Source organism: Schistocerca americana, chromosome 3 (assembly GCF_021461395.2).
Source record: "Schistocerca americana isolate TAMUIC-IGC-003095 chromosome 3, iqSchAmer2.1, whole genome shotgun sequence".
NCBI classification, from domain to species: domain Eukaryota; kingdom Metazoa; phylum Arthropoda; class Insecta; order Orthoptera; family Acrididae; genus Schistocerca; species Schistocerca americana.
This window is the reverse complement of record NC_060121.1, coordinates 318218404-318241566: the sequence shown is the minus strand read 5'-3', so window position 1 is coordinate 318241566 and position 23163 is coordinate 318218404.

Genomic DNA, 23163 nt, shown 5'->3' with positions numbered 1-23163 from the left:
AGAGGGAAATCAGTAGTGGCGGAGCATAGGCTGAATGAAGGACTTGAGTTTGATTTTGAGAACAGCAAGTTGCCGTGACGAACCAGCTGTTATTAAGAAAGCATTATACACTGAGATGACCAAAGTCCTGGGATACCTCCCAATGTCGTTTCGGACCTCCTTTTGCCCGGCGCAGTGCACCAGCTCGACGTGGTAACACTCAGAAAAAGTCGTTGGAAGTCTCCTGCTGAAATATTGAGCCATACTGCCTTTATAGCCGTCCATAATTGCGAAAATTTAGCCGGTGCAGGATTTTGTGCACTAACTGGTATCTCGATTATGTCCAATAAATGTTCTACGGGATTCATGTCGGCTGATCTGGGTGCCCAAATCATTCGCTCGAATTGTACCGAATGTTCAACTCACACCATTATGGAGCCACTATCATCTCCAACAGTGCCTTGTTGATAGCTCGGGCCCATACCTTTTTGGGTCTGCACCACACTCTAGCCCTCCCATCAACTCTTACCAAGTGAAATCGGGACTCATAAGACCTGGTCACTGTTTTCCAGTCATCTTAGGTCCAGTCGAAATTGTTACGAGCCCAGGAGAGGCGCTGCAGGCGATATAGTGCTGTTATCAAAGGCACTCGCGTCGGTCATCTTTTGCCATAGCCCATTAACACCCAATTTCAGACCACTGTCTAACGGATACATTTGTTGTACGTCCCAATTGACTTCTGCGATTATTTTACGCAGTATTCCTTGTGTGTTAGACTGACAACTCTACGCAAACGCCGGTGCTCTAGATCGTTAGGTAAAGCCCATGGGCCACTGTGTTGTTCGTGGTCAGCGGTAATGCTCAAAATTTGGTATTCTAGGAACATTCTTGACTCTGTGTATCTCCGAATATTGAACTAACAATTTCCGAACTGGAACGTCCCATGTGTATAGCTCCAACCACCCTTTTGCGTTCGAAGTCTGTTAATTCACGTCGTGCGGCCTTAATCACGTCGGAGACCTATTTAAATGAGTCACCGAATTAAAAATGACAGCTCAGACAATGCACTGTCCTTTTATACCTTGTGCATGCGATACTACAGCCATCTGCATATGTGCCTATCGTTATTCCATGACTTTATCACCTCAGTGAAGCTCCGCGTCTCCTCCTACTGTTACGAAGAGTTATCGTGGCCATATCGAGAAACTGAATGTGTGTCTTACCGCAATGTAATGGCGTTCACCAGCTTCCGTCAATGTAAACGCTAGGGGGCAGAATTCAGATCTGCCCTCACACGCTTTTCGACACGAAGCATCTCCCTTCTTATTCGTCATCCGGGGCAAGTAGTATCGCAGACATTTTATCTACTGTTAACATGAAGAGGTTTGATAAAAAAAAAATCGGTAATGTGCTCAGATCAATTCCAGACTCAAGCAATGTAATCGTTTTCATGGCAGAAGTCAGATTATATAAAATCGTACCATTTTCACGTCCTTTTGTGTTCAAATTTCACATGCGGAATATTGTGTCTTTGATCTCAGCTTGCTAGATTCAGAACACGATGAGATTTTCACAGATCTCCAGGTTAGCGTCTTCGCACTCAATTGATTTAGACGTAGACTTTCAAATTCACCTTCAACTTTTCAGCGGATCTGTAATGTTATTTCTTTTGTGAATCCGAAACGCCATTCGAAAGGACTGTTAGCTCTTCTTATATGATTTTTATCCTTCGTCAACCTGGCGAAATTGTACCGCAAATTTGCTGCTAAATTATGTAGTTCCACGACGCATTTAGATTTCGTAGAGCCATTAACTTTTCCTGGTATTACCAGTTTTAACCGTGTGTATCCAAGTTACTTTTCTGATATACCTTCGTGGGGGCCGGTATGCTTCTTGCTTACGCTTGAATTTACATTAAGGAAACATTGCACATTCATTCCCTGTTAAGCTATTTGTTTTACACTGAAGTGCCAAAGAAACTGGTGTAGGCAAGCATATTCAAATACAGCGAAATGTAAACAGGCAGAATACGGCACTGCGATCGGCAACTCCTATATAAGACAACAAGTGTCTGCCACAGTTGTTAGATAAGTCACTGCTGCTACAACGGCACGTTATCGAGATTTAAGTGAGTTTGAACGTGGTGTTACAGTCGGCGCACGAACGATGGGACACAGCATCTCCGAGTTAACGATGAAGTGGGGATTTTCCCGTACGACCATTTCACGAGTGTACCGTGAATATCAGGAATACGGTAAAACATCAAATCTCCGATATCGCTACAGCCGGGACAAGATCCTGCAATAATGGGTCCAACGACGACTGCAGAGAATCGTTCATCGTGACAGAAGTGCAATTCTTCCGCAAATTGGTGCCGGTTTCAATGCAGGGCCATCAACAAGTGTCAGCGTGCGAACCGTTCAACGAAACATCATTAATATGAGCTTTCGGAACCGGAGGCCCACTCGTGAGCCCTTGATGACTGCACGACACAAAGCTTTAGGCCTCTCCTGGGTCCATCAGCACCAACATTGGATTGTTGATGACTGGAAAAATGTTGCCTTTCCTGGTCGAACGAGTCTCGTTTCAAATTATATCGAGCGGATTGGCGCGTACGGGTATTGAGTCAACCTCATGAATCCATGTCAACAAGGCACTGTTCAAGGGGTGCATGCAGTTGGAGTGATATGTGACCCCTGATACATTCAAACGTACGTAAGCATCCTGTCTGATCACCTGCATCCATTCATGTCTATTGTGCGTTCCGACGGAATTGGGCAATTCCGGTAGAACAATGCGACACCCCACATATCCGCAATTGCTACCGAGTGGTTTCAAGAACGCTCTTCCGACCTTAAACGCTTCCGCTGGCCACCAAATACCCCAGACATGAACATTATTGATCATATCTGGGATGCCTTGCAACGTGCTGTTCACGATATATCTGCAATCCCTCGTACTCTTACAGATTTATGACCAGCTCTGCAGGATTCATGGTGTCAATTTCCTCCTGCACTGCTTCAGTCGAGTCCATGCCACGTCTTGTTGCGGCACTTCTGAGTGTCCGCGGGGGCCCTACACGATATTAGGCAGGTGCACCAGTTTCTTTGGTTCTTCTGTGTATAATCAGCTATCTGAGAAATGCTCCGTTGCCGGGGTATTTATTTATTCCAGTCTTCTGTTGGCCCATCTCCTCCTACCTCCTCTCTCTGTCCCTCTCCTCATTCCTTCTCTCTCTGGCCATCTCCTCTTTCTCCCTCTCACTATCCATCTTTTCCTTCCCCCTCTCTCGATCACTTCATTCTCCCCTAATTGTGGACCCATTCTGTGTCTTTTTATCACCTCCCCTCCCTCCTGCCTCCCTCCATATCCCCCTGTCCCTGTCTAAGACCATCAACCCCCCTATTCTCTGTCCATATCCACCACACCTCCTTCACCTGTCCTCTCTCTGCCCATTTCCTCCTGCACTACTGTCTGTCCATCATCTCTCCCCCTCCATCTGTCAATCGTCTCCTCCCCCTTCTGTCCATCTGTTTCTTCCCCCTATGTCCATCTCCTCCTCTATCTCTCCCTTTGTCACTCTCATCCTTCCCCTATCTGAGTCCATATTGCCCCCCCCCCCCCACCCCCACCCTCTATTCATTTCCTCCCCTTTCATTTCTGTGCCGATCTCCTCCTCTCATCTCCCTGTCCATTTCCTCTTCCCCTTTTCCTTTCCATTCCCTCCTCCCCTGTCTCTTTCACGAATCTCTCCCTGTCTTGTCCCTCCTCTCGATGTCTCTTCATCCCTCGTATTCCCATCTATCTTCACGTTACCACACTCACTCCAGTAGGAGGCTGATGGCTCTTACCGTATTTCTTTTCAGATTGAAATAATATGTGTACAAAAGTTGTTTGAAATCATGCCAGAGGTTTACGATGAACCTGTTAACCGTGGCTTCACTCCCATACGCACATCTCAAATATGTTTCACACATATTTAACATATTTCAAGTGTATTTGCACTCAAATTTCGCCGTGCAGTTTCATTATCACGCTGGTTAATATTTATGACGACGTAGCTCCTGAACTGTGTGCTTCGTAATGATATACACTACTGGCCACTAAAATTGCTACACCAATAAGAAATGCAGATGATAAACGGGTATTCATTGGACAAATAGATTATACTAGAACTGATATGTGATTACATTTTCACGCAATTTCGGTGCATACATCCTGAGAAATCAGTACCCAGAACAACCACCTCTGGCCGTACTAACGGCCTTGATACGCCTGGGCATTGAGTCAAACAGAGCTTGGATGGCGTGTACGGGTACATATGCCCATGCAGCTTCATCACGATACCACAGTTTATCAAGAGTAGTGACTGGCGCATTGTGACGAGCCAGTTGCTCGGCCATCATTGACCAGACGTTTTCAGTTGGTGAGAGATCTGGAGAATGTGCTGGCCGGGGCAGCAGTCTAACATTTTCTGTATCCTGCTGAAATGTAGGGTTTCATGGGGATCGAATAAAGAGTGGAGTCACGGGTCGTAACGCATCTGAAATGTAGCGTCCACTGTTCAAAGTGCCGTCAATGCGAACAAGAGGTGACAGAGACGTGTAACCAATGGCACCCCACACCATCACGCCAAATGATACGCCAGTATGGCGATGACGAATACACGCTTCCAATGTGCGTTCACCGCGCTGTTGCCAAACACGGACGCGACCATCATGATGCTGTAAACAGAACCTGGATTCATCCGAAAAACTGACATTTTGCCATTCGTGCACCCAGGTTCGTCATTCAGTACACCATAGCAGGCGCACCTGTCTGTGATGCAGCGGCAAGGGTAACCACAGCCACGGTCTCCGAGCTTATAGTCCATGCTGCTGCAAACGTCGTCGAACTGTTCGTGCAGATGGTTGTTGTCCCCATCTGTTGACTCAGGAATCGAGACGTGGCTGCACGATCCGTTACAGCCGTGAGGATAAGATGCTTGTCATCTCGACTGCTAGTGATACGAGGCCGTTGGGATCCAGCACGGCGTTCCGTATTACCCTCCTGAACCCACCAATTCCATATTCTGCTAACAGTCATTGGATCTCGACCAACTCGAGCAGCAATGTCGTGATACGATAAACCGCAATCACGATACGCTACAATCCGACCTTTATCAAAGTCGGAAACGTGATGGTACGCATTTCTCCTCCTTACACGAGGCACCACAACAACGTTTCACCAGGCAAAGCCGGTCAACTGCTGTTTGTGTGTGAGAAATCGCTTGGAAACTTTCCTCATGTCAGCACGTTGTAGGTGTCGTCACCGGCGCCAGCCTTGTGTGAATGCTTTGAAAAGCTAATCATTTGCATATCACAGCATCTTTTTCCTGTTGGTTAAATTTCGCGTCTGTAGCACATCATCTTCTTGGTGTAGCAATTTTAATGGCGAGTAGTGTAATTTTTCAGGTACATTCAGCGGCATCTGCGGATACTGTCTGCGAAATGTGTTGCAAATAAAGTCAGTAGCAAAGAAGAAATAAATCAAAACATCATGCACGATGCGGCAGTTTCTGACACATATCACTGTTCATGCCTTCATATCTCCTGTACTATATGACGTACAATGCTTTTGTAGGTACATTCAACGGCTTATACACATCCTGTCTGCAAAATAAGTACGTGTAGAGTCAGTAGCATAAAGATAACAATTTGAACGTCATTCATGACGCTGCAGCTTGTACCCATATCTCAGTATTTGACGTAATATCTCCTACACTATGTGTCGTACAATAAAATATATTTTAGTCGGTACATTCGGCAGCAAATGTGGCTACTGTCTGCGAAAAGTGTTGCAATTAGAGTTGGTTGCAACGAAGTAATAAATTTAAACATCTCTCTGATGCGGTAATTTTTCACGCATTCAGAGTTTACAACGTCGTATCTCAAGAACTATGTGTGGGACAATGATGTAATTTTTCTCGTACATTTCGTGGAGTATGTAAATATTGTCTGGAAAATATGTCATGAATATAGTTAGTAATGAAGTAGTCATAAATTAAAACGTCGTGTTTCATGTGGCAGTATTACTGAAAGAACAGCGAAAACGAAGTAAGCTACAAGGGTTTTTCGTTTCGTCTTTGTGTGAAGGACGTCAGCTAGAAGTTTCGTAAAGGTTTGAAAATATGTGTAAAGTTTGTCGCAAGTCTCTAGGTGCTCTCATTCTCAAATACTGGGTAACTAAATATGGGTATTCTCACGTCGTGTGCTACACTGCTTTTGCAGCCGGAACCCCACCCCTTTGATAGGTGGATAATTCTTATCCACACAGTGATTCTTTCCAGAAAATAAATGATAGTGTACTAGACTTTCTAGAAACAGGTCCAGTGTTTTACGAGCAGGTGTAGAACATACATACATACATTTTGATAATTCTTGTGCATTACCAGCAAACGAGCTATGCCATGAAACTAAATTTCGCAGTACGCCTCTCTTCCTGGCGTCCCAGCTTGGTGTTCCCTCGTGTATCTGGCGCAACATTTGGCGGCGAGTAGCCAGCAGCAGCTTTCCTGTGACAGCGCAAAGTAGCGATGGGCATGCTGCTGTAAGGAGAAGTACAGTCAACAACGTGTGGATGTCAGTGCCGTGGACGCTATGAAAGCACATGGCAATCCTGTGGCCTATCGCTAGTGCCCACGCATTGCTTTGACGAGTGGGGTCGGTGAACTGGCCCTGGGTGTGCGGTAAACGATACGAGGCAAACAACAATTTGAGACACCGCCGGAGGCCGCAGAATCCAGCCGTGCTGTGTCGGGGCACTGGCCGTAAATGTTTTGGGGCCGGTGTTGTTGGTCAATAGTCACCATGGACCGCTGTTCGAGGGAGAGATTTCGTTGGTGTCTACAAAGCGAAACGGAAATAGGGACAGTCTAGAACGGGGAGTGCCGTGGGGTCCGACAGTGTCTGGAGTGTCAAAGAGGTAAATGCGGCGGATAGACAAACTGTATGTGGACATCTCCCACTTGGAGAGCGAATGGCGTCTTTTCCTAGCGTCCAGAACCTGGCGGTAGCCACAGCCAGGGCAAAAAACGGTGGAGCTTAATCACACAGGTCTACGCAGTTTTTAGGGTTCCGTACCTCAGTCGGTAAAAACAGAGTCTTACAGTATCGCTTTGTTGTTCGCTCACTGTCTGTCTGCCCGTCTGTCAGTCTATTCAAAACCCTTTTTACAAGAATGGGTAGACGCATGAATTATGTCTCGTATTAAAGTCTTGGATCCCGTGCCGATGCTAAAAAAATTGAAGGTTCTAAGTCCCTGTAATCAAAAGATACGACCATTTATGTCACATATTTTGATACTCGTAAAATCACTTATCATATTTTCATCTTTTGAATCTGCTGCTCTTGTCCTTTCCTACCGCATTTGCAGTTAAATTATAGGAAATGCGTTCAGCCTCTTTGCAATGTGTGGGTGTGTGTGTATGTGTGTGTGTGTGTGTGTGTGTGTGTGTGTGTGTGTGTGTGTTTTTACAGAAGAGAGGTGACACAAACAGCTAAAGGAACTTACACGCGCGCGCACGCACACACACACACACACACACACACACGCACACGCACACGCACGCACACACACACATAAGGTGCAACAACAACGGAGGGGTATCTGTTGAGACGCCAGACAAACGCGTGTTTCCTGAAGAGGGGCAGCAGCCTTTTCAGTAGTTGCAGGGGCAACAGTCTGGATGATTGACTGATCTGGCCTTGTAACACTAACCAAAACGGCCTTGCTGTGCTGGTACTGCGAACGGTTGAAACCAAGGGGAAACTAGATCCGTAATTTTTCCCGAGGGCATGCAGCTTTACTGTATGGTTAATGATGATGGCGTCCTCTTGGGTAAAATATTCCGGAGGTAAAATAGTCCACCATTTGGATCTCCGGGCGGGGACTACTCAGGAGGACGTCGTTATCAAGAGAAAGAAAACTGGCGTTCTACGGATCGGAGCGTGGAATGTCAGATCCCTTAATCGGGCAGATAGGTTAGAAAATTTAAAAAGGGAAATGGACAGGTTAAAGTTAGACATAGTGGGAATTAGTGAAGTTCGGTGGCAGGAGGAACAAGACTTTTGGCAAGGAGAATACACGGTTATAAATACAAAATCAAATAGGAGTAATGCAGGTGTAAGTTTAATAATGAATAAAAAATAGGAATGCGGGTAAGCTACTACAAACAGCACAGTGAACGCATTATTGTGGTCAAGACAGACACGAAGCCCACGCCTGCTACAGTAGTACAAGTTTATATGCCAACTAGCTGTGCTGATGATGAAGAAATTGATGAAATGTATGATGAGATAAAAGAAATTACTCAGGTAGTGAAGGGAGACGAAAATTTAATAGTCATGGGTGACTGGGATTCGAGAGTAGGAAAAGGGAGAGAAGGAGACGTAGTAGATGAATATGGATTAGGGGTAAGAAATGAAAGAGGAAGCCGCCTGGTAGAATTTTGCACAGAGCATAACTTGATCATAGCTAATACTTGGTTCAAGAATCATAATAAAAAGGTTGTACACATGGAAGAATCCAGGAGATACTGACAGATTTCAGATAGATTATATAATGGTAAGACAGAGATTTAGGAACAGGTTTTAAATTGTAAGACATTTCCAGGGGCAGATGTGGACTCTGACCACAATCTATTGGTTATGAACTGTAGATTAAAACTGAAGAAACTGCAAAAAGGTGGGAATTTAGGGAGATGGGACCTGCATAAACTGACCAAACCAGAGGTTGTACAGAGTTTCAGGGAGAGCGTAAGGGAACAAATAGCAGGAATGGGGGGAAGAAATACAGTAGAAGAAGAATGGGTAGCTTTGAGGGATGAAGTAGTGAAGGCAGCAGAGGATCAAATAGGTAAAAAGACGAGGACTAGTAGAAATCGTTGGGTAACAGAAGAAATATTGAATTTAATTGATGAAAGGAAAAAATATAAAAATGCAGTAAATGAAGCAGGCAAAAAGGAATACAAACGTCTCAAAAATGAGATCGACAGGAAGTGCAAAATGGCTAAGCAGGGATGGCTAGAGGATAAATGTAAGGATGTAGACGCTTATCTCACTTGGGGTAAGATAGATACTTCCTACAGGAAAATTAAAGAGACCTTTGGAGAAAAGAGAACCACTTGTACGAATATCAAGAGCTCAGATGGAAACCCAGTTCTAAGCGCAAGAAGGGAAAGCAGAAAGGTGGAAGGAGTATATAGAGGGTTTATACAAGGGCGATGTACTTGAGGAGAATATTATGGAAATGGAAGAGGATGTAGATGAAGATGAAATGGGAGATATGATACTGTGTGAAGAGTTTGACAGAGCACTGAAAGACCTGAGTCGAAACAAGGCCCCGGGAGTAGACAACATTGCATTAGAACTACTGATGGCCTTGGGAGAGCCAGTCCTGGCAAAACTCTACTATCTGGTGAGCAAGATGTACGACACAGGCGAAATACCCTCAGACTTCAAGAAGAATATAATTATTCCAATCCCAAAGAATGCAGGTGTTGACAAATGTGAAAATTACCGAACTGTCAGTTTAATAAGCCACAGCTGCAAAATACTAACGCGAATTCTTTACAGACGAATGGAAAAACTGGTAGAAGCCGACCTCGGGGAAGATCAGTTTGGATTCCGTAGGAATGTTGGAACACGTGAGGCAGTACTGACCTTACGACTTATCTTAGAAGAAAGATTAAGGAAAGGCAAACCTACGTTTCTAGCATTTGTTGACTTAGAGAAAGCTTTTGACAATGTTGACATTGTAATTCTATCAGAGACAGCAAAGGACTTGGAAGAGCAGTTGAACGGAATGGACAGTGTCTTGAAAGGAGGATATAAGATGAACATCAACAAAAGCAAAACGAGGATAATGGAATGTGGTCGAATTAAGTCGGGTGATGCTGAGGGAATCAGATTAGGAAATGAGACACTTAAAGTACCAAAGGCGTTTTGCTATTTGGGGAGAAAAATAACTGATGATGGTCTAAGTAGAGAAGATATAAATGGCAAGGAAAGCGTTTCCGAAGAAGGGAAATTTGTTAACATCGAGTATAGATTTAAGTTTCAGGAAGTCATTTCTGAAAGTATTTGTACGGAATTTAGCAACGTATAGAAGTGAAACATGGACGATAAATAGTTTAGACAAGAACAGAATAGAAGCTTTCGAAATGTGGTGCTACAGAAGAATGCTAAAGATCAGATGGGTAGATCACATAACTAATGAGGAGGTGTTGAATAGGATTGGGGAGAAGAGAAGTTTGTGGCACAACTTGACGAGAAGAAGGGATCGGCTGGTAGGACATGTTCTGAGGCATCAAGGGATCACCAATTTAGTACTGGAGGGCAGCGTGGTGGGTAAAAATCGTAGAGGGAGACCAAGAGATGAATACACCAAGCAGATTCAGAAGGATGTAGGTTGCAGTAGGTACTGGGAGATGAAGAAGCTTGCACAGGATAGAGCGGGATAGGGTACTCAGGACTGAAGACCACAACAACAACAACGGCTCCTAATTTGAATTTAGTTTACCTTTGTCTCTCTTTATATATATATATATATATATATATATATATATATATATATATATATATATATATATATATATAGAGAGAGAGAGAGAGAGAGAGAGAGAGAGAGAGAGAGAGAGAGAGAGAGAAATTCGGCGCCAAACTCTCTCGGGAATAAATGAACGCCGACGGGGTTATGAAACACAACAACATAGTGCTCACCGCCTTTTGCGAAGTAAAAAGGCGTTTGTCAAAATTGAAACTACACAAAGTGCATTAATATGTGTGTGCATGTCCTGGGAATCTAAAGGAAGAAGGATTCGTCTCAATAAAATGTGATCAGTCACAATTACTTATGCAAAAGAATTTTTTTAATCAACACATGTGTTAACTCGCCGATGAAATTTACATTTACATTGTTGGGTTTGCAGATGACAAGCTATCAATGCAGGGCACCATATAGTTGGTCTTGCAAAACCATATAATGTAAAAAGGCGATAAGAAGCAAAACGAACAAAAGCTTTCTATAGTCCCAACTTTGTCAAATCAGTTATAATGTAAGATACCTTCACTTTTTACAGTTTTCGATAAACAAAAACTCATTGATGATGGCACAAAGGAGCTGCGTAATAAGAAAAACTGCCGGCCGAAGTGCCCGTGCGGTTAAAGGCGCTGCAGTCTGGAACCGCAAGACCGCTACGGTCGCAGGTTCGAATCCTGCCTCGGGCATGGATGTTTGTGATGTCCTTAGGTTAGTTAGGTTTAACTAGTTCTAAGTTCTAGGGGACTAATGACCTCAGCAGTTGAGTCCCATAGTGCTCAGAGCCATTTGAACCAATAAGAAAAACTGTTTGTTTGCAAAAAGGTGGAACACATATCCTATAAATCACTCGTCAAAACCTACAGTGTATTTAACTTTGACCTAGAACCATGATATTTCCCGAGAAGCAAGGTTTCAATCTACAAGCAAAGGAAAGAAATCCGAAAAGCGTTAATTTGTAATTATATTACACGAAAAAAATTTTTTGTTATTTGTTATGTGGCTGTGTCTGGCCGTCCGTTAATACCCCATTTTCTCAGGAGTGGGAAGACCTACCAACTTGAAATGTAAGTCACTTACTAAGCCGGCCGGAGTGGCCTTGCAGTTCTCGGCGTTTCAGTCTGGAACAGCGCGACCACTACGGTCGCAGGTTCGAATCCTGCTTCGGGCATGGATGTGTGTAATGTCCTTAGGTTAATTAGGTTTAAGTAGTTCTAAGTTCTACGGGACTGATGACCTCAGATGTTAAGACCCATGGTGCTCTGAGCCATTTTTTTCATTCACTAAGCTCTATGCTCCGTAGGCGATATAATAAATTTTTGCTTGTAAGTCAATGCAATGAAAAGGTACGGACATTAATGTCGCCTACTTTTATTCTCGAAAACTCCCTCATCAAAACCTATACGGTATTGTATTGTACTGTATGTTAATCGGGTGCCTAGAAAGGACGGAGTGGCTCTGTCCCCACCGCAGCAGCAGTGGTCCGCAACCCCACTTCACCCCTCCGCTGCCCCATACCGAACCACTCTTTTAGGGTGATTGTGCGGTTCGGCCCCCTAGGGAACGTCTCACACCAGACGAGTGTAACGCCTATGTTTGCGTGGAACAGTAATGGTGGTGTACGCATACGTGGAGAACTTGTTTGCGCAGAAATCGTCGACGTAGTGTAGCTGAGGCGGAATAAGGGGAACCAGCCCGCATTCGCCGAGGCAGATGGAAAACCGCCTAAAAACCATCCACAGACTGGCCGGTTCACTGGACCTCGACACAAGGCCGCTCGGACGATTCGTGCCGGGGACCAGGCGCTCCTTCCCAATCCGTAAAACCGTGCTTTAGACCGCACGGCTAACCGGGCAGACCCTACCTATGGGATACTTCTCATTGATCTATAATCGTGAAATTTAGGAGAAAGAAATGTTTCACAGCACAAAAAAGGAAAATAATCGTAAAATTGTTAATCTGTAATTACATCAATTGAAAAAGTTTCTTTGGTAATTTTTTGTCCAACTTCAAACTTGAAATTAAAACTCTCTCGAAAGTCTTGGATCCCTGGGAGTGATTTGTTACCCATGTCAACGTCACTAACAGGCGAAAATTGTCGAATTCCTCGATTCCTGGATTGGATAAACTATCAATATACAAAATTAAATTTTATCGAGCCCTCAGTGTTCGAGTCCTACCGGCTCCTGATCATTTCATGTTATTCTAGTACTTTTTTATATGCTAATTTCAGAAATGCTAATGGTTTCCCTGCAACACATAAGTTTTCTTCACAAAGTAACTATGATGATCCAGAAGATTCATAGATAACACGTACATTCAAAAAAATGATTTAAAAAGCATGATAAAATAAGGAATTCCTAACCTTATAATTGATTATCATGTTCGTAAAATCTAATAAAGCAAACATCGTCCAAAAGGGCCTTGCAGAACCAACGGTACTGCCCGGCCTCCTTTTCATACTTACCTCTTAGGCGTCACCAGATGTGGATACGGAGGGGCATGTGGTCAGCACACTGCCTCCTGGCCGTTGTCAGGTTTCGTGACTGGTGTTGTTGCTTCGAAGGCAAGCAGCTCCTCTATTGGCCCCCCAAGGGCTGAGTGCTGCCCGCTTGCCAACAGCACTCGGCAGACCCGGACGGTGATCCATCCTAGTGCTAGCCAAGCCCGAGAGCACTTATTGCTGTTAAGGTCTAATACAAACGTATAAACGTTAATGTCTCTTCCTTTTCCAGTCAAATCTCCGTTGTGATTTTCTGCAGAGCGTTAACTGGAGCCACTCCCTGTGCAACATCCAGCAGCGGTCAGCTACTATGCTGACACCCGATCGGTCGTGGCACTGTTCCATGTGTTTAATGTTTGCAGAATCTTCCTCCCCGTTCCTCACCCACTACACCTAGATTTTGTAGAAAATAGCTGACACGTGAGTCTAGAAACTGCAGCTTCACGTTCATTGAAGCATCCAATACATTGAAGTTACCCAGCAGGTTACTAATTCTCTTAACCTAGGTCTTTGCAGCTACCAAGAAACTTGTTGATAACTTGTTTGAAGGTTATTCAAGACGTTCTTTAAATTTCATTCATTTCATTTCCGACCGGTAGGGCTAACTAAAACCCTCTTCTTTCATCTTAGTTTCTGACAGCCTCGGTCATTTACTTGCCACATACTTTAAGGGGTCACCTTAGTTTGGTAGAGCCTTAATAAAATTTTCCATTGCCCCAAGAAAAATAAAGAAAAATAGAAACACGCGACACAAACGAATTATCCGAATGGAACGGAGTTCGGTAGATGTGATGTGCTTGCATAGACAAACAAATGACTGCATTGTCAGAAAAATTTGATCATTTGTCCAAGAGAAAGAGCTTCGCAAATTGAGTACCTTAACGACGCGTTGGTCCATCTCTGGCTTGTATGCAACAGTTATTTGGATTGTCGTTTGTTAACAGACTTGTTGGCTGTCCATCAGAGTGATATCGTGCCAAACTCTGTCCAACTGGCGCGTTGAATTGTCAAAATACCGAGCTGGTTGGAGAGCCCTGCCCATAATGCTCCAATCGATCTCAGTTGAGCAGAGATCCGACGGCCTTGCTCGCCAAGGTGGGGTTTGGCAAGCACGAAAACAAGCAACAGAAACTCTAGGCGTATTCGGGCGGGCATTACCTTGTTGAAATGTAAGCCCTGGATGATTTGCCATGAGGGTCAACATAACGGGGCGCAGAATATCGTCGACGTACCGCAGTGTTGTAAGGGTGCTGCTATGAAAAGAAATGGCTCCCCAGACCATCCCTCCTGGCTGTAGAGCAGTATGGCGGGCGACAGTCAGATTGGTATACCACTACTGTCCGGAGCGTCTCCAGAAACGTTTTCGCTCAATTCGAAGCGGGACTCACCACGAAAGATAATTATACTCCAGTCAGTGAGATTCCAGGGCTGAAGCTTGGATGTCCACAAAAGCAGCCACCAGTCATCACTCTTTGCTGAAGTTTGCGTGAAAAATGATTGAATGACAAATATACAGGGTGTTACAAAAAGGTACGGCCAAACTTTCAGGAAACATTCCTCACACACAAAGAAAGAAAATATGTTATGTGGACATGTGTCCGGAAACGCTTACTTTCCATGTTAGAGCTGATTTTATTACTTCTCTTCAAATCACATTAATCATGGAATGGAAACACACAGCAACAGAACGTACCAGCGTGACTTCAAACACTTTGTTACAGGAAATGTTCAAAATGTCCTCCGTTAGCGAGGATACATGCATCCACCCTCCGTCGCATGGAATCCCTGATGCGCTGATGCTGCCCTGGAGAATGACGTATTGTATCACAGCTGTCCACAATACGAGCACGAAGAGTCTCTACATTTGGTACCAGGGTTGCGTAGACAAGAGCTTTCAAATGCCCCCATAAATGAAAGTCAAGAGGGTTGAGGTCGGGAGACCGTGGAGGCCATGCAATTGGTCCGCCTCTACCAATCCATCGGTCATCGAATCTGTTGTTGAGAAGCGTACGAACACTTCGACTGAAATGTGCAGGAGCTCCATCGTGCATGAACCACATGTTGTGTCGTACTTGTAAAGGCACATGTTCTAGCAGCACAGGTAGAGTATCCCGTATGAAATCATGATAACGTGCTCCATTGAGCGTAGGTGGAAGAACATGGGGCCCAATCAAGACATCACCAACAATGCCTGCCCAAACGTTCACAGAAAATCTGTGTTGATGACGTGATTGCTCAATTGCGTGCGGATTCTCTTCAGCCCACACATGTTGATTGTGAAAATTTACAATTTGATCACGTTGGAATGAAGCCTCATCCGTAAAGAAAACATTTGCACTGAAATGAGGATTGACACATTGTTGAATGAACCATTCGCAGAAGTGTAGCCGTGGAGGCCAATCAGCTGCTGATAGTGCCTGCACACGCTGTACATGGCACGGAAACAATTGGTTCTCCCGTAGCACTCTCCATACAGTGACGTGATCAACGTTACCTTGTACAGCAGCAACTTCTCTGACGCTGACATTAGGGTTATCGTCAACTGCACGAAGAATTGCCTCGTCCATTGCAGGTGCCCTCGTCGTTCTAGGTCTTCCCCAGTCGCGAGTCATAGGCTGGAATGTTCCGTGCTCCCTAAGACGCCGATCAATTGCTTCGAACGTCTTCCTGTCGGGACACCTTCGTTCTGGAAATCTTTCTCGATACAAACGTACCACGCCACGGCTATTGCCCCGTGCTAATCCATACATAAAATGGGCATCTGCCAACTCCGCATTAGTAAACATTGCACTGACTGCAAAACCACGTTCGTGATGAACACTAACCTGTTGATGCTACGTACTGATGTGGTTGATGCTTGTCAACACAAGCACCGAAGTCAACATTACCTTCCTTCAATTGGGCCAACTGGCGGTGAATCGAGGAAGTACAGTACATACTGACGAATCTAAAATGAGCTTTAACATGGAAATTAAGCGTTTCCGGACACATGTCCACATAACATATTTTCTTTATTTGTGTGTGAGGAAAGTTTCCTGAAAGTTTGGCCGTACCTTTTTGTAACACCCTGTATAGCTCTCACCACTGCAGTATCACCGAAATAGACAGGTAGCGGCATTACGGATCATAATATTAAACTTCTTTTTGTAGCAGCGTACGTTGCAAATTTCCACAATAGAACACTGGCTATATTATAATGATTAAATCACTATATTTTACATATATAAATTCTAGATTTGAGTTAAAAAATGCATGTTACTGAGTATTATAAGTACTTTAACTGAACTCAGCACCAAAAAATACACTCGAAACTCCCTTTACGTTTAAGAAACATTATCATTGGAAACCAGTGTTATTACTGTTTTATAATGTAGAATTAAATTTTATGCTTTTATGACTCACAGCTGCTGATCGGCAGCTGACAGACGTTGTCAGGATGAAAATATTGTGGGACGGGTACTGACAGCAGTGTAGGCAGTCAATGGTAGTTATTGTGTTTACAAAGACGGTGTAACCGTTGCTAGCTGTAAAATCTTTAATGCACTGCATAGCTGTGAGGGCATTAGGGAGTGATTTCTGTATTGTACACTACTGGCCATTAAAATTGCTACACCACGAAGATGACGTGCTACAGACGTGAAATTTAACCGACAGGAAGAAGATGCTGTGATATGCAAATGATTAGCTTTTCAGAGCATTCACACAAGGTTCGCGCCGGTGGCGACACCTACAACGTGCTGACATGAGAAAACTTTCCAACCGATTCCTCATACACCAACAGCAGTTGACCGGCGTTGCCTGGTGAAACGTTGTTGTGGTGCCTCGTGTAAGGAGGAGAAATGAGCCATCACGTTTCCGACTTTGATAAAGGTCGGATTGTAGCCTATCGCGATTGCGGTTTATAGTGTCGCGACATTGCTGCTCGCGTTGGTCGAGATCCAATGACTGTTAGCAGAATATCGAATCGGTGGGTTCAAGAGCGCAATACGGAACGCCGTGCTGGATCCTAAAGGCCTCGTATCACTAGCAGTCGAGGTGACAGGCATCTTATCCGCATGGCTGTAACGGATCGTGCAGCCACGTCTCGATCCCTGAGTCAACAGATGGGGACGTTTGCAAGACAACAACCATCTGCACGAACAGTTCGACGGCGTTTGCAGCAACAAGGACAATCAGCTCTGAGACAATGGCTGCGGTTACCCTTGACGTTGCATCACAGACAGGAGCGCCTGCGATGGTGTACTCAGCGACGAACCTGGGTGCACGAATGCCAAAACATCATTTTTTCGGATGAATCCAGGTTCTGTTTACAGCATCATGATGGTCGCATCCGTGTTTGCCGACAGCGCGGTGAACGCACATTGGAAGCGTGTATTCGTCATCGCCATACTGGCGTATCACCCGGCGTGATGGTATGGGGTGCCATTGGTTACACGTCTCGGTCATCTCTTGTTCGCACTAGCGGCACCTTGAACAGTGGACGTTACATTTCAGATGAGTTACGACCCGTCGCTCTACGCTTCATTCGATCCCTGCGAAACCCTACATTTCAGCAGGATAATGCACAACCGCATGTTGCAGGTCCTCTACGGGCCTTTCTGGATACAGGAAATGTTCGACTGCTGCCCTGGTCAGCACATTCTCCAGATCTCTCACCAACTGAAAACGTCTAGTCAATGGTGGCCGAGCTACTGGCTCGTCACAATACACCAGTCACTACTCTTGATGAACTGTGGTATCTTGTTGATGCTGCATAGGCAGCTGTACCTGGACACGCCATCCAAGCTCTGTTTGACTCAATGTCCAGGCGTATCAAGGCCATTATTATGGCCAGAGGTCGTTGTTGTGGGTACTGATTTCTCATGGTCTATGCGCCCAAATTGCGCGAAAATGTAATCACATGTCAGTTCTAGTATAATATATTTGTCCAATGAATACCCGTTTTATCATCTGCATTTCTTCTTGGTGTAGCAATTTTAATGGCCAGTAGTGTAGTAAAATGTGTAGGAGAAAATCTCCAGAACAGCCTTACATGGAAGGACCACATAAAACAAGTGGTATTAAGCGGAAATGCCAGATGCGATACGGAGATGCTGTTGAGCAAGAGAGGCGTTATGCATCGCGGAGAAGTTTACTAGAGAGCTACATGGAAATTTCTAGAGAGCGGTTTCCAGAAACAGTTGGACAACATGTTACTTCCTCCCACATACATCGCGCGTAATTCGAGAAATTAGAGCCAATACAGAGGCTTATTGAAAATCATTTATCCCACACACCATTCACGACTGGAAGAGGGTAGAGGCGACCAGTTAGTGGTACACACCATGAGGTGGCTTGCGGAGTATGATTTAATGTTGACTGTGTATTGTATTCTCGCGAAAATCGTGTTTCAATCATTGTACGTAGCCATACGTTTTTCCGTATTATGATGTTGTCGGTTTTCACTGTACTAGGTAGCTCTTTGTAGTCATCATATTCAACGTTCATGTCAAATTAAAATTTTTCTACGGTTTTTTGTTACAAATAGCTTGGATTTGAACCAGAGCGTTAAGCTACACTCTTATCTTTATTTACGTTTTGATAAAAATGAACAAATTTATTGCAGCTATTGTCTCAAATACAATATTTTTGCAAGCACACTGGATAAATAATTTAGTCACCTACAGGAGACATCATACTGAGACCGTGCAAGACAGCACCTAGTCTTGATAACGGTCTTAATTCCAGGGGTGAAAGGGTGTCCGCGTGTTCGCCAAACTAGGAACGTATGCTTGCAGCTCTGTGAACATGGCTCAACATCTTGGAAAAAAGTGAAGTCTACAACATAGTTATCCGGAAGATGTAGAAGACAAGTTAACACTTGGTCTTCGAGAATGATGAAATAACGCCCTCTCTGATTTTCGCAATATCCTGAATGAGTGGGTGCAACTCGTAGTAAGAAAAATGCCTCCGAAAAACCACAGAACCACCTCCGACCTCGAATATACCTTCCATACACTACGGTTTAAACGTACAACTGCGCTAATAAAGGTGTGACGAAGCTATGCAGGAGGCTAGCGCCCATTCTAGTAAATACGCGTAGATTTGTAGTTAAGCTGGATGGTCGCATAAAAAGTCACACAGCAGGTGAAGAATGGCTTAACTGACAACAAATTATGCATGACGCGTTAGGAACTGTTTTCATCTTCAGAAATCCAAGCGCAAGGACAAGAGCATTACCACTTGTGTACGTAACATGTCATGTAACACAAAGTGAATGTGTGAGAGAGAAACTGGGAACCAACAATTCCCTTTCTTTTTAGCGTGTTTCTTTTTCTATTGTGTATTTTGTATCATTACAAAATATAAACTGCGCTTTATAAGTAATAAAAATTAGCTGATCACGAAACTTCTGCCTTTTTATGTAGCCAAAGCAATTATTTTCGACACAAGCACAGCCTTTACGTATTCAAATATAAAAAGATCGCTATAATTATTGTTGTTATTTTGTGCTCAACATAATGTTCTTCACCATGATCAAAGGCAAAGGTTTTCTATCGTTATTGATAAATATGAATGTTGTTTATGTACAATGGAAACATGTTTCATCCAAGCTCGACGAAATATTTAACCAGTGTTTGATACGTTTTTGTTTTGCGTTTTTTTGACTTCACTTTTTTTTCAAGAAGTGCGTTTCCGAGCTCTATATGATAAATACATTACGTCATCAAAAGTATCCGGACATCCTCAATAACATACGTTTTTCAAATTACGTGCATTGTGCTGCCACCTACTGCCAGGTAATCCTTATCAGCGATCTCATTGGTCATTAGACATCGTGAGAGAGCAGAATGGGGTGCTCTGCGAAACTCACGGACTACGAATGTAGTCAGCCTATTGGGTGTCACTTGAGTCATATGTCTGTATGCGACATTTCCACACTTATAAACATCCCTATGTCCACTGTTTCCAATGTTATAGTGAAGTGGAAACGTGAAGGGACACGTACAGCACAAAAACGTACAGGCCGACCTCGTCTGTTGACTGACAGAGACCGCCTACAATTGAAGAGGGTCGTAATATGCAATAGGCAGACATCTATCCAGTCCATCACACAGGAATTTCAGATTGCATGATGATCCACTGCAAGTACTATGAAAGCTAGATGGGAGGTGAGAAAACTTGGATTTCACGGTCGGCTATGTGATCAAAAGTATCCGGACACCAGGCTGAAAATGATTTACAAGTTCGTGGCGCCATCCATCGGCAAAGCTGGAATTCAATATGGTATCGGCCCACCCTTAGCCTTGACGACAACTTCCACTCTCGCAGGCATACGTTCAATCAGGTGCTGGAATGGAAGTACATTCTTCACGGAGTGCTGCACTGATAGGTATCGATGTCGGTCGGTGGGACCTGTCACGAAGTCAGTGTTCCAAAATATCCGAAAGGTGTTCTGTAGGATTCAGGTCAGGACTCTGTGCAGGCCAGTCCATTAGAGGGACGTTTCTATCGTGTAACCACACCGCCCCAGGCCGTGCACTATGAACAGGTACTCGATCGTGATGAAAAATGCAATCGCCGTCTCCGAATTGGTCTTCAACAGTGAGAAGCAAGAAGGCGCTTAAAACATCAATTTAGGCCTATGCTGTGACAGTGTCACGCAAAACAAGAAGGGGTGCAAGCCACCTCCATGAAAAACACAACCACACCATAACACCACCGTCTCCGAATTTTACTGTTGGCACTACACACGCTGACAGATGACGATCACAGGGCATTCGCCATACCCATACCCTGCCATCGGATCGCTTTGTTGTGTACCATGATTCGTCACTCCACACTCCACTGTCCAATCGTCCCATGTTTACGCTCTTATACCAACCGAGGCGTCGTTTGGCATCTACCGGCGTGATGTGTAGCTTATGAGCAGCCGATCGACCATCAAATCCATGTTTTCTCACCTCCCGCCTAACAGTCATAGTACTTGCAGTGGATCCTGATGCAGTTTGGAATCATGTGTGACGGTCTGGACAGACGCCTGCCTTTTACACATTACGACCCTCTTCAATTGTAGGCGGTCTCTGTCAGTCAACAGACGAGGTCGGCCTGTACGCTTTTGTGCTGTACGTGTTCCTTCACGTTTCCACTTAACAGTCACATCGGAAACAGTGGACTTAGGGATGTTTATGAGTGTGGAAATCTCGCGTACAGACGTATGACTCAAGTGACACCCAATCGGCTGACCACGTTCGAAGTCCATGAGTCTCGCGGAGTGCCCCGTTCTGCTCTCTCACGATGTATAATGACTACTGAGGTCACTGATAAGGATTACCTAGCAGTAGGTGGCAGCAGAATATGAGAAACGTCTGTTATTGTGGATGTCCGAATAGTTTTGATCACATAGTGTATGCAGGGTGAGTCACCTAACGTTACCGCTGGATATATTTCGTAAACCACATAAAATACTGATGAACCGATTTCACAGACCGAATGTGAGGAGAGGGGCTAGTGTAATTGTTTAATACAAACCATACAAAAATGCACGGAAGTATGTTTTTTAACACAAACCTACGTTTTTTTAAATGGAACCACGTTAGTTTTGTTAGCACATCTGAACATATAAACAAATACGTAATCAGTGCCGTTTGTTGCATTGTAAAATGTTAGTTACATCCGGAGATATTGTAACCTAAAGTTTACGCTTGAAACCTCCGACGTTCAGTTGCGTGTTGTAACAAACACGGGCCACGGTCGGCGAGCAGTGTCATGCGCATACTGCATCGTCACCGCTTTCACCCGTTTCATGTGTCGCTACATCAGCAATTACATGGTGATGACTTTAATCATCGAGTGCAATTCTGTCAATGGGCATTAACAGAGAATGAGTTGCAGTTATACCTGTGTACCGATGAAGCGGGTTCACAAACCATGGGGCAGTGAATCTACGTAACATGCATTACTGGTCCGTGGACAATCCTCGCTGGCTCAGACAGGTAGAGCGACAGCGACCGTGGACTGTAAATGTATGGTGCGGAATCATTGGCGACCACCTCACTGGTCCTCACTTCATTGCAGGGGCGCAAACAGCTGCAACATACATCGCGTTTTTACAGAATGATCTGCCAACGTTGCTCGAAAGTGTTCCACTGGATACGCGTCGACGTATGTGGTATGAGCATGATGGTGCACCTGCACATTCCGCAATTAACACTAGGCTGACCCTTGACAGGATGTTCGACGGGCGTTTCATAGGACGTGGAGGACGCATAAATTGGCCTGCTCGTTCTCTTGATCTTACACCTCTGGACTTCTTTCTGTGGGGTACGTTAAAGGAGAATGTGTACCGTGATGTGCCTACAACCCCAGAGTATATGAAACAACGTATTGTGGCAGCCTGCGGCGACATTACACCAGATGTACTGCGGCGTGTACGACATTCATTACACCAGAGATTGCAAGTGTGTACAGCAAATGATGGCCACCACATTGAACATCTATTGGCCTGACATGTCTGGACACACTCTATTCCACTCCGTAATTGAAAACGGAAACCACGTGTGTACGTGTACCTCACCCCTCATGGTAATGTACATGTGTGTCAGTGAAAAATACCAATAAAAAGGTGTTAGCATGTGGACGTAATGTGTTGTTCCAGTCTCTTCTGTACCTAAGGTCCATCACCGTTCCCTTTGGATCCCTACGTAATTCGGTGCTCTCCGATACACACGATCGAACAGTGGAGGAGTGGTACTCAATCGTTAACTTTAGGTTACAATATCTCCGGATGTAATTAACATTTTACAATGCAACAAACGGCACTGATTACGTATTTGTTTATATGTTCAGATGTGCTAACAAAACTAACGGGGTTCCATTTAAAAAAAACGTAGGTTAGTGTTAAAAAACATACTTCCGTGAATTTTTTTATGGTTTGTATTAACCAATTACACTAGTCCCTCTCCTCACGTTCGGTCTGTGGAATCGATTCGTCAGTATTTGATGTGGTTTACGAAATATATCCAGCGGTAATGTTAGGTGACTCACCCTGTATATCACTGGTTACCATTTTGTAAGCATAAATTAGTAAACGGAATAGGATGAGTTGTCCAGGAGAAATGATT